Here is a 13,415-nt window from a genome sequence, read left to right on the forward strand (position 1 = left end):
CTGGGGTGATATTTCAGGCAAGCGCGAAAAAGAGAGAAACAACTTCACCCGCCTCAACTACACAATAATCGGTTTGGATGCCGCACCAAGTGGTGAATGAAAGAAGCCAAAAAGGCATTTCTCAACCTGTTCAGCGTCTTCTGAGCTCTGCAGGAGACACTGAAAAGTTAGTGAAGATTCAGATGGAAGGGACTTCCCTGGTGGCAGGGTGGTAAAGAATCTGTCTGCCGATGCGGGGGACACAGGTTCGATCCCTGGTCAGGGAAGACTCCACACGCGCCACAACTGCTGAGCCTGATCCCCACAAAACACAGCCACTGCGGTGAGAAGCCCACTCCACCACATGGAAAAGTAGCTCCCGCTCGCCGCCACCTAAGAAAGCCCGCACAAAGCGACAAACACCCAGCGCAGCCAATAAATAAATGCAATTCATAAAGGATGGAAGTCTTCCTTCTTGGGCAGAAATTCTGACAAATTAGTGATACATTTCACACGTTAAATAATGTCACCAGTATGGATATAACCTAAGTACAACCACATACCCAGGGTTGTAGGGTATATTTTGGGGCTGAATTCGACCTAAAAAGTGCACACAGAACCATTTTTTTTTTTTAACAACAGAGAAACGAGATTCCAGGATAAGTTTTATCTTTGTAATAATTTCCCTTTAAAAAACAGGCAGCTTATCGGTAAGAAAGCCTCCTATTAATCAATCTGACAATGTTACAGCCACATTTTCACAGTATATGTTCATAAACTTTAATTACTGGAATTAAAAGACAGCGGCACATATGGTAAGACTATCTTAAAATGTAAAGTGACAGATGTCTATAAATATTAAAATTCTGTAATTATCAGTATAGTTCATTAATTATCTGTCTTTGGATCTTAAAAATAGGAATGATATTTATTCACAAACATTCAGCCATTTAATGAATAAGAATTCATCTGAGGAAAACAAGGTGTGGCAAGCTGAGGCCTTTTCAGGGTTAGTATTTACTTTTAACCATCATGCAGTCAGAAGTGGCATGGTGACTTTTAACATGTTCTCATAGTGGGAGTACTGCAAACCAAAACTTAATTTGGATTTAAATAGACTGAATTTCCTCCCTATTTTTTTCTGAGAACTAATGAAAAACAGTATAACTAGTTGGGTCATGGATACGGATGGGAAATAATTTAAGAGTATGACCTGACCTGTTTGATATCAACATTAATATCAGAGTATATAAAACAGTAACATTTGGCTTTCTTTCCACTAGGGAACCTCATGGGATCTGAGCAGGATTATTGATAGCTTCATCTCAAGGCTAAGCCAGGATTTTTCAAAAAATGTACTGTTCATACTAAATGCCTGGGGATCTGGGTTCAAGGTAGGGCCGGGGTTTGCATTTCTGCAGAGATGCTACGCTTCCAGTCCCAGGACTTAAGGATAACAAGGTCCGGACCACCAGACGCCAAAGGTTTTAATGCATCTCATACCTATCAACGCCTTTATACACCTTGGCATGTAAAACACTTTGCAAGCATCTCTAAAGAATGTGTGCGTTATAATGTCTGTCCTTTCGCTCTGATTCCTTTGTATGAGTTGCTCAGTCGTGTCCAGCTCTTTGTGACCCCATGGACTGCAGCCCACCAGGCTCCTCTCTCCATGGGATCTTCCAGGCAAGAATACTGGAGTGGGTGGGTTGCCATTCCCTTCTCCAGGGGATCTTCCTGACCCAGGGAGCGAACCCAGGTCTCCTGCACTGCAGGCAGATTCTTAATCTGTTCCTCAGGGTAAACTTCCCAGGGGAAATCTCTGTGAGCCCGGCAGGGGAAATTTCTGCTTGTCATTGACCACAATTATCCCAGCTCACAAAGAAACACCACCACTCAAAATGGTCATCCTAAGTGTGAATATGGGAGGATATTATAATTCTGATGACTGAAATACAGGCGTCTTTCTATTATGAGATGTTCTGAAGTAGCCCAGTCAAAGATTTCTGCTTGCCTTTTCAAATTATTCACAAGTGAGTACCCTTGCTTTGGGCTATGGGAGGAGATATGTTCAATTAGATTCATTCCTTTGAACAGGGGAACCGCATGGAGGTCCAATTTGACCCCGAAGGTGGACGGGCATCATTCCTCACTGGTTTCTGTTGACACAGTGCCGGAGGCTGGCTGAGAAGAAAGGGCAGTGGGCATCTGAGACTTGGAATACCAAGTCTGTCCCAAGTCGAGGTACTGAAGCCAGAAACCTGCATACTATTTTCTCCTCCAGCTCATCCTAAGTGTCCAGGGACCCCCTAAGGGGTTTTTCATGCCAGACTTTGGGCTCCTCTTTCCTAACACAAATGTGTCTGAACTACGCTCGCCTTTCTTACATGGGTGACTGGACAGTATCCAGTGTTGCATGAAAGGAAAGAGGACTGTTTGTCTGAGTCGTCTCTCCATCTTCTCACCTTCACGTGTCCCCTGAGTTTCAGGGTCCCGGCGGACGCCACCTCCTCCACGGAGTCTTCCAGGATGCCCACAGCTCACTGAGCTCTACCCCTGCATTACGAGGCTGTTGGGTCTCAAGGCGCTCACCTCCATCTGCCTGGTATTATACCTGAGCACCGGGTCTCTCCTGCGAGCTCACAAGGGCAGACTGTCTCGTGCATCTCAAGCAGGCACTCAGGGAAGATTTTGGAATGAAGACATGAATAAAGGCTAGTATATCCTAATGCCTGTCAAGGTGTTATTACAGACTACAGTAAAGCTCGTCTTATCCCTATCCCATGTGTTACCTTATCTTCCATAACTCTAAAGCCACTTACATAGCATGTAAGCATTTTCACACAGTATTTTTTTAACCAACATAAATTTCCAGTGTTGTACGATGCAGGTGATATTTGGGTGGCCAGTGCCCCTGTTCTCAAGCCCCCAGCGCATACCCAGGAGTTGTCTGCCTGCACCCCGATTAGAGACACGCAGGGCTGACAGTGATCTGGTTGCACAAAAGATTCATGACGTGAGCACATCGTGACCACAGCTCTCTAGCCCAGGTGAGGAGAAAAACCCTCAGCTCTGAGAGTTCTACTTAACATATTAACAGAGTGAGTGGTATTTTTTTTTCCCTTTCCTCTCCTCCTTTCCTCCTCTTTTTTGTTTTAAATGACCAGTCCTTGTCCCCACAAATGTTTTACTAGATTCAAATTGCTATTTTGTTTCCTTCTAACTTTCCATCTAGATGAACTTCTATGGTTCTTAGGAGTCCTTCTTTTTCTGCTTCTTGTAAGTTTTCACCTCTTGTTGTCTGCTTCCCAATTCTCCAAACTGTTTGTTTTTATTGCCTAACCATTTGCCACAGACTGAATGTTTATGACCCTCGGAACTTCATCTGTTGAAACCGGATGCCCAGTGCAACGGTATTAGGAGGTGGAGCTTGGAGAGATGCAAGGCCCTGGCGATGGGGTCAGTGAGGTTCTACAAAAGACCCCAGAAAGCCCCTTACCCCTTTCACCGCATGCATGCATTCTCAGTTGCTCAGTCATGTCTGACTCTGCGACCCCCTGTAGCCCGCCATGCTCCTCTGTCCATGTGATTCTCCAGGTAAGAATACTGGAGTGGGTTGCCATGTCCTCCTCCAGGGGATCTTCCCGACCCAGGGATTGAACCCAGGTCTCCCGCATTGCGGGCGGATTCTTTAATGTCTGAGCCACCAGGGAAGCCCAGGCATACTAGAGTGGATTGCCATTCCCTTCTCCAGGGGATCTTCCCAGACCAGGGATGGAACCCGTGCCTCCTGCATTGGCAGGCAGATTCTAAGCCACCAGGGAATCCTTCCACTATATGAGAACACAGTGAAAAGACAGCTGCCCAAGAACCAGGAAGCAGGCCACCCGCCCCGCTCCCAGCAGACACTGAGCCTGCCAGAGTCTTGATCTTGAACTTTCACCCTCCAGAACTGTCAAACTCCTATTATTTATAAGCCACGAGGTCAGTGACATATTGTTAGAGTAACCTGAATGGACTAACACAGCATCTAAAGTACCAACCACAGTCCTCTTTTCTTCAACTTTATTTTTTAGTGATAATTTGTTTTCTGTTCTTTCATCAGTATCTTGATTTTATACATTTTCTGTATCATCACTTCCTCTGTTATCTCAATTATTTTTCCACTTAACGTCTAGATGATCCAAAACCAAAACAGAACAAATAAACAAATAACCAAGTTCAGAGGATTATACTGCAAATACCTGTGGGCTCACTACTCCACCAAATTGGCTTCAGATTTTAATTTTCCTGGAAAATAAAAATAAAAGTAGGTTAAGCAAGTTTTTTTTTTCTATTCCTGTTTTAGTAAAAACAAAATGTTATCATGAATTGATGTTGAATTTTATCAAGTGCCATTTCTGGGTTTTCCAAGATGCTCTCATTTTTTTCTCTTTTAATTTGTTAGTGTGATAAATAATGTGAACACGATTTTCTAATTTTAAACCATTTTTGCACTCAGCAATTAACCCAATTTGTTCATGAAGAATTCTTTTATTTCTATATTGCCGAAGCTCAGTTTGCCAAATTTATTTAGGATTTTTTTAACGATGTTCACAAATGAGTCTTTGTAACTTTCCTTTCACTGTGTGAGTTCGTGAAGTGAGTTAGAAACCTCGCCTCATCATCTATTTAAAAGAGTCCCGATCATTCAGATAATCATTGGGTATGCACTGAACATTTCTGGGGTTAGGTTTTGGGAGTGATTTTTAAGTACTGACAGAATTCTTCCATGATTTTTTGTATTTAGCTTTTCTCTTCCTCTTCCAGTCCCTTGAGAAGTTATGTGTATTTGGGAAAACTGTCCATTTTATCTGTTTTCCCAGCATTGGTATTGTGTTGTGAACAGCACTCCCTCTTGGTTTTCAAAAATCTCCGCTCCATCTCTGGCAACGTGTCTCAGTCTTGGTGAATTTTTGTATGTGCTTTATCTCTCTTTTTTTGCTCCATCTTGCTTGCAGGTCTTACCATTTTATTAGTTTCTGCAGTGAATCAGCTTTGGGTTTTATAATCTCCTCTATTGTTTCTTTGTTTTCTATTTTACCAAATTTATGCTTTCTATTAATTTCATTGCATTTACTACTGTCGGGTTCATTCAGCTGAGTGTATAATTCAGCTACGGCATTTAAGATGATAAACACCCCAGTCATTACCACTTCTGACGCACCCTGCCTGTTTCTGTGTATTTTATTTTCAGTTACAGGCTTATTTTCTAAGTGGAGAAGCAGTTCGGGGTTGTGATAAAAAAGATGGGTCTGCCTCTTGGACGAGTTATTGAATCACTCTGTGCCTGAATTTCATTATCTGTAAGCTAATAGAATATCTGTAATATCATTATCTGAAGATGATAGTTCTTCTGTCTTAGGGTTGTTATGAGCATTAAACTGGCTAAAACGTGTAAGATGCATTAACCAGTGCCTGGTATCTAGTCACTGCTCAAGTAACATTAGCAATTATTATTCCATTATAACTATTTTATTGTCTGTGCTTTAGACGTTTTATCCTCATTTGCAAAAACATGAAACTCTGCTGTCTATTTGTTATTAATTTCAAATTAATAGCAGTGAGGTAAGAAAAGGTGGCCAATATGATAAAAATGCTTTGGTATTTGTTGGTATTTCCTTTGTGACCTTAATTATGTTGCACATATGCCTAAAAATTACATCTATTCTCTATGGGGCATAGGGTTTTTTGTTTGTTTTTTTCTAATATAGCCATTAGGTCACACTTGTTGTATTACTAAAATCTTAGATGTCTTTGCTAAACCTTTACCTACCTGATCCATCAACGACAGACAGTGATATGGTTAAAAACTGCTCTTTGCATTGATGCTTTTGTTTACTTCTCGTTCTCTTCTGTCAACATTTGCACTTTACATGCAAGACTTTGCTATTAGGTACATTGGCTTCCCTGGTGGCTCAGATGGTAAAGCGTCTGCCTGCAATGGGGGAGACCTGGGTTCAATCCCTGGGTCGGGAAGATCCCCTGGAGAAGGAAATGGCAACCCACTCCAGTATTCTTGCCTGGAAAATTCCAGGGATAGAGGAGCCTTAGAGGCTACAGTCCATGGCGTCTCCAAGAGTCGGACAGGACTGAGCGACTTTACTCACTCACTGTTAGGTACATACTATTTCAGAGTTATATTCTTAAGTGCATTTGTTCATTATTTAAGTTTTCACTATCCCCAGCAGTGCTTTTCGCTTCCAGCTCTGTGATGCCCAATATTGTTATGACTCACAAATTTGTTGTTTTTTGGTTCTGTTTTGGTTCTGGATAGTATATGTTTGGTTTCAGTTGTTTGATTCTTTACTTAACCTTTCTAAATCATTATACGTCTCTTGTATACAGAATATAGCACAAATTTTTATCCAGTTATGTTTGCCAGGACTACTGACACACTGGATTTATTTCTACCAGCTTATTTTCATGCTACTTTCCATACTTCTCTTTTCTTCTTATTTCCGCTTGCCTATCCCCTAGTGATAGTGATAGTGATGATTTTCATCATCATTTCTCTGTTATTTTCAATTCATTTGTAAGTTATATGTTCTACTTTTATTCTTTTAGGAGTTACTCTTAATACTCATGATGAATATTTGACTTAAAGCCAAATTTAGTCAGTATCCTTACTCTCTTTTCAACTGACACTAGGATTTCAAAATGCATTTTTAAATGCCTATTACCTTATATGTTATATTCTCCAGTGGTTACAACCTTGTTTACACATTCTCAAGTCAGTCATTATTGTTGTTGCTATTAGTTTACATTCAGTTCAGTTCAGTCGCTCAGTCATGTCTGACTCTTTGCGACCCCATGAATCGCAGCACGCCAGGCCTCCCTGTCCATCACCAACTCCCGGAGTTTACTCAAACTCATGCCATTGAGTTGGTGATGCCATCCAACCATCTTATCCTCTGCCGTCCCCTTCTCCTCCTGCCTTCAATCTTTTCCAGCATCAGGGTCTTTTCAAATGAGTCAGCTCTCCGCATCAAATGGCCAAAGTATTGGAGTTTCAGCTTCAGCATCAGTCCTTCCAATAAACACCCAGGACTGATCTCCTTTAGGATGGACTGGTTGGATCTCCTTGCAGTCCAAGGGACTCTCAAGAGTCTTCTCCAACACCACAGTTCAAAAGCATCAATTTTTCAGCGCTCAGCTTTCTTCACAGTCCAACTCTCACATCCATACCTGACCACTGGAAAAACCATAACCTTGATTAGACAGACCATTGTTGGCAAAGTATTGTCTCTGCTTTTTAATATGCTGTCTACGTTGGTCATAACTTTCTTTCCAAGAAGTAAGCGTCTTTTAATTTCATGGCTGCAATCACCATCTGCAGCGATTTTGGAGTCCAAAAAAATTAAGTCTGTCACTGTTCCCACTGTTTCCCCATCTATTTGCCATGAAGTGATGGGACCAGATGCCATGATCTTAGTTTTCTGAATGTTGAGCTTTAAGCCAACTTTTTCACTCTCCTCTTTCACTTTCATCAAGAGGCTCTTTAGTTCTTCACTTTCTGCCATAAGGATGGTGTCATCTGCATATCTGAGGTTATTGATATTTCTCCCGGCAATCTTGATTCCAGCTTGTGTTTCATCCAGTCCAGCATTTCTCATGATGTACTCTGCATACAAGTTAAATAAGCAGGGTGACAATATACAGCCCTGACTGTATATTATATGCATTAGTTTACATAGCTAGTGCTTTTTAAATTTAGCCACAATGTATATATCTGTTTGCTTTCTATTTATTCTTGCAATGTGGTCTTTCTTTCTAAGCATGGTTTTCTTCTTCCTCCTCTGTCCATGGGATTCTCCAGGCAAGAATACTGGAGTGGGTTGCCACGCCCTCCTCCAGGGGATCTTCCCAACCCAGCGATCAAACCTGCATGTCTTACATCTAACCTGCATTGGCAGGGGGTGTTCTTCACCACTAGTGCCTCCTGGGAAGCCCACTGTCAGGTCTAGTTACCCCAAAACCAAGAAATGACCATACACTGACACCCTTGGTCTGGAACCACGGGCTTTTCCTAAACTACTCAAGGGCACCAGGGCGCAGCGGCTGCTGCCCCAGCCATTCATCTTGTCAATTGACAGGGAGCCGAAAGGAACGTGACCACAGCCTCCCCACAAACACCTCAGACACGGGGATTCTCAGGCATGCAATATCGAACAACTGCTTTGATGTATTAAGAAATAAAAAAATTAGCTTGAAAATATCTCCAGGAAACCAAAAACTATAAACAATACATTAACAACGAAGCAAACAGAACTTCTAAAATTGAAAAACTCTACAACTGAGAAAATTACTCAAAAAGAATTTACGAGCAGATTAGACATAATAACTAAAGAGAACATTACTAAACTGAATGTTGATGCTGGTCAGAAGAAATTACCTAGAATGTAGCACAGAAGGCAAGAAATACAGAAAAGAGGATAAAATCATAGAAGGAAGAATTAAGAGGGCCTTATATACATTTATTGAGAGTCTGGAGAAGATAAGTAAATAAAAAACCATATTTAAAAGAGACAAATCCACAGATTTAAGAAGCTCATCAAAGTCAAAGCAGGAAAAAAGAAAATCCAGCTTTAGACACATCAAAGAAAATGAAAACAAAACAAATTTCTGAAAAGCCCTAAAAGAATATAAATTATTTTAAAATTCGAAGAGAAAGATCTTAAAAGCAGCCAGAGGGGGAGAAAATGAATTACCTTGGAAAGAGGTATAGTCGGGCTTTCCCAATAACTCAGCAGGTAAAGAATCCACCTAAAATGCAGGAGACACAGAAGACATGGGTTCAGTCCCTGGGTTGGGAAGATCCCCTGGAGAAGGAAATGGTAACCCACTCCAGTCTTCTTGCCAGGGAAATTCCATGGACAAAGGAGACTGGCGGGCTAACAGTCCATGGGGTCGCAAAGGCGTTGGACATGACTGAGCCACAGCAGCAGAAAGAATTACACTTAGTTAATTCCTAAGTCTTCAACAGCAACAAAGGAAGCTGAAAGGATGAGATTTTTCCAGGTGTTGCATGCTTAGTCACTAAGTCGAATCCAACTCTTTGTACCCAACGCACTGTAGTCTGCCAGGCTCCTCTGTCCATGGGATTCTCCAGGCAAGAATACTGGAGTGGGTTACCATTGAAAGTGAAAGTGAAGTCGTTCAGTCATGTCTGACTCTTTGCGACCCCATGGACTATAGCCTACCAGGTTCTACTGTCCATGGGATTTTCCAGGCAAGAATACTGGAGTGGGTTGCCATTTTCTTCTCCAGGAGATCTTCTTGACCCAGGGATTGAACCCAGGTCTCCCGCATTGTAGGCAGACACTTTACCATCTGATCCACCAGGGAAGTCCAACCAGGGTTGCCATTAAGAGACCATAATTATCCACCTAGAATTATTTCAGGAAGGAGGGCAAATAAAGACATTTTCAGACAAACAAAACAGAATTTGCCACCAGCAGAAACTCACTACAGGAAATCCTGAAGGATATACATTTGACAGGAAAATGACCCTATATGAAATGCCAGAGATGAGAAAGGAAAGAATAGCAAAGGAAACCATAAATGTTTGGCTAAATCTAACACTGACTGTATAAACCAATAATAATGACGTCTTTGGGGATTCAAAAAATGATAACAACGTCACTAGCATAATCTCTGTGAAGGGAAATTTGGCAATATCTATCAAAATTACAAATGTATGTACCCTTTGATTTAGCAACTCCACCGTGAATTCTAGGAATTTATTTGAAAGTTACATAGTTCTCAAGATTAGTCATCCCAAATGTTTTGATTGCACATGAGAATATTTCAGAAAATATGTGCACACTTTGTAGAACTAGGAGAATTCTGAAATTATGTGATTCTTTCCAAATTCTTTGATTCTTACTGGTTCTGTGTTTATACCCACTGGATTTAGAGCAACTTCCATTTCTAAATGCTTTATAATTGAATCACAATTTAAATGCATTCAGAAGATCATGTTATTTAGCAATTCCATGATAGTTGATCTATGAAGTAGTAAATCTTTTTAATATTGTAAACGAACTAGCCCCTAATTTATGACTCTTAACTGAAGAAAATTTTCCTGTTGACGTGGACTACATTTCAAAAGCTTTTAGCTTCTTTTTTTGGCTGAAATGAATTTTCCCTAAAAGCAGTTTAATCAATGGTGATTATGCTTACAAACAATCTCAGATAAGCTTATATAACCCACAATGAGCTGAAAGTAGTAAAAAGCAACACTTACTATGGCTAGAAATAGAAAATGCATGAGAAGAATTAGAAATATTTTTCTTCAATGTTGGTGCCTCAGGAAAAGTAAAGAAAAAACAGTGTAGACACAATTAGATGGGAAGACAGAGTCCTTTGTGAAACTCCGGGGCCTCTCAAGGGCTTTAGAAGTTTGTGGGGAAATTATAAAATGTATGACTTCCCTTTTCCTTGGCACAATGTCTAACAGCATAACATTTTTGCTTTGAGTCATGGTTATCGTCATTGATGGTGCCCAAATGGAGGCTGAGAAAGAAGGAGAGGAGGGCTAACCGTTTCTAAAGGAGCCAAGCAAGAACTGAGAGACTGGGGCCAAGAGGGGGAAAGAGAATGAGTCTGTTACCAAGAAAGCAATTGCCTGAGACTAAGTAAATGGAATTGTAAATGGTAAAAAAAAGAAAACAAAAGAAAGGAAGAAAAGTAGACAGGGATAGGTTTGTCCCCTAGGGATTATCACAATCCCCGGCCCTCATGTAAATTCAACAAATATTTACTGCGCAGAGCAGACCTGGAACTGAACGGGAGAGGAGAGTTTGGGGGTCAATGTTAGTTACCCCTATTGACCACCAGGTGGCATCATCATCTCATGACCTCTCTGGTGTCGCAGGTAAAACCTAGGGGGCAGGAAAGGGAGGCGTCAGTGTACAAACACTGGATTCGTGTGCGTGAATGTTCATCACCAAGTTCAGAAGTGGGTAAGAACCTGTACGAATGTTCTCAAATCAGGTGAAGTGTGCTGGAGTAGTCTTACTGCTGAAATTTGGGCCCCGAACGCCCTATAAATTTTAACCTAAACTCATTTTGTTCAAAAATTTGTCCCCCGCCCCAAACTACTACATTTGTACATTTCTAACCATTAATATCAAGCTTAAAACACATGGAATGGGTGACTGAGCAGCAGCTTTGATGATCCATATTCAGAAAGAACCACTGCTGCAAGATGCTACCTTTTTAGTGGCAGCTGTGAACTGACCTATTTCCCCAAAATACAATTATTCCAAGCTCCATTATTTCAGGCTGATTCATATATGAATATTCCTCTGGGTATTACTAAAATAAAAATCAAGTGAAACAGATTAAAAACTATATTTAATGGTCCCTAAAGAAACACTTCAAAAAAAAAAAAATCTGCCCATGCTAGAGAATGATACCAAAGTAGTTTAAAAGTTTCAAGCAAGTAAAGTAGAAAGAAAAACAAAATGTTCTTGTAATACATTAATGAAGATTTGGATAAATCCTGAAAAGAAGATAGAAAACATAACTGAGAGATATGTCTTTTCTCCCTCGGCCCTTTTTTTGACTACACCATGTGGCATGTAGGATCTTAGTTCCCCAGTTGGGGATAGAACCTGTACCCCCTGCATTGGAAGGGGGAAATCTTAACCACTGAATTGCCAGGAAAGTCCCCCACCTTTATCTCTTTTTTTCCCCCATTTACCTAAGCAATGACTGCTGAGTTTTCCAAATTTGCTGGCATATTGAGTGCAGCACCTTCACAGCATCATCTTTTAGGATTTGAAATAGCTCAGCTGGAATTCCATCACCTCCACTAGCTTTGCTCCTAGTGATGCTTCCTAAGGCCCACTTGACTTTGCATTCCAGGATGTCTGGCTCTAGGTGAGTGATCACACCATCATGGTTATCTGGGTCATTAAGATCTTTTTTGTATAGTTCTTCTGTGTATTCTTGCCACCTCTTCTTAATATCTTCTGCTTCTGTTAGGTCCATACCACTTCTGTCCTTTATTGTGCCCATCTTTGCATGAAATTCTCCCTTGGTATCTCTAATTTTCTTGAAGAGATTTCTAGTCTTTCCCATTCTATTGTTTTCCTCTATTTCTTTGCATTGATCATTTAGGAAGACTTTCTTATCTCTCCTTGCTATTCTTTGGAACTCTGCATTCAGATGGGTATATCTTTCCTATTCTTCTTTGCCTTTTGCTTTTCTTCTTTTCTCAGCTATTTGTAAGGCCTCCTCAGACAACCATTTTGCCTTTTTGCATTTCTTTTTCTTCAGGATAGTTTTGATCACTGCCTCCTGTACAATGTTATGAACCTCTGTCCATAGTTCTTCAGGCACTCTATCAGATCTAATCCCTTGAATCTATTTGTCACTTCCACTGTATAATTGTAAGGGATTTAAGTCATATCTGAATGGTCTAGTGGTTTTCCCTACTTTATTCAATTTAAGTCTGACTTTGGCAATAAGGAGTTCATGATCTGAGCCACAGTCAGCTCCTGGTCTTGTTTTTGCTGACTGTATAGAGCTTCTCTATTTTGGGCTGCAAAGAATATAATCAATCTGATTTTGGTAATGACCATTTGGTGACATCCATGTGTAGAGTCATCTCTTGTGTTGCTGGAAGAGGTTGTTTGCTATAACCAGTATGTTCTCTTGGTAAAACTCTGGTAGCTTTTGCCCTGCTTAATTTTGTACTCCAAAGCTAAATTTACTTGTTACTCTAGGTATCTCTTGACTTCCCACTTTTGCATTCCAGTCCTCTATAATGAAAAGGACATCTTTTTTTTTTTTTTTTGGTGTTAGTTCTAGAAGGTCTTGTCTTCATAGAACCATTCAACTTAAGCTTCTTCAGCATTAGTGGTTGGGGCATAGACTTGGATTACTGTGATATTGAATGGTTTGCCTTAGAAACAAGCAACTATCAGTCTGTCATTTTTGAGACTGCACCCAAGTACTGCACTTTGGACTCTTTTTTGTTGACTATAAGGGCTACTCCATTTCTTCTAAGGGATTCTTGTCCACAGTAGTAGACATAACGGTCATCTGAATTAAACTTGGTCCATTTTAGTTCACTGATTCCTAAAATGTGGATGTTCACTCTTGCCATCTCCTGTTTGACCACTGCTAATTTACCTTGATTAGTGGACCTAACATTTCAGGTTCCTATGCAATACTGTTCTTTACGTCCATCACTGGTCACATTCACAACTGGATGTTGTGTTCACTTTGGCTCAGCCTCTTCATGGGCTTCCCTTGTAGCTCAGTCAGTAAAGAATCTGCCTGCAATGCAGGAGACCCGGGTTCGATTCCTGAGTCAGGAAGATTCCCTGGAGAAGGAAATGGCAACCCACTCCAGTATTCTTGCCTGGAGAATCCCATAGACA

General features: G+C 40.8%; 1 protein-coding gene across 3 annotated transcripts in view; it reads right to left on the reverse strand.

Annotated features, from left to right (window-relative positions):
* The window catches only part of DCTD (dCMP deaminase), a 117,165-nt gene that overhangs the window by 83,821 nt on the left and 19,929 nt on the right, over positions 1 to 13,415 (reverse strand). The window contains exon 1 of one of the 3 annotated variants that reach the window (XM_043454335.1): positions 4,224 to 4,242. The exons of 1 other annotated variant lie outside the window; for it this stretch is intronic. The gene's annotated coding sequence lies outside the window, so the exon portion shown is untranslated. Of the gene's footprint in view, positions 1 to 4,223; positions 4,270 to 13,415 lie in introns of those variants that run through there. One more of the 3 variants, XR_006266820.1, reaches the window with a different exon arrangement.

This window comes from Cervus canadensis, chromosome 31, assembly GCF_019320065.1.
Source record: "Cervus canadensis isolate Bull #8, Minnesota chromosome 31, ASM1932006v1, whole genome shotgun sequence".
NCBI lineage: Eukaryota > Metazoa > Chordata > Mammalia > Artiodactyla > Cervidae > Cervus > Cervus canadensis.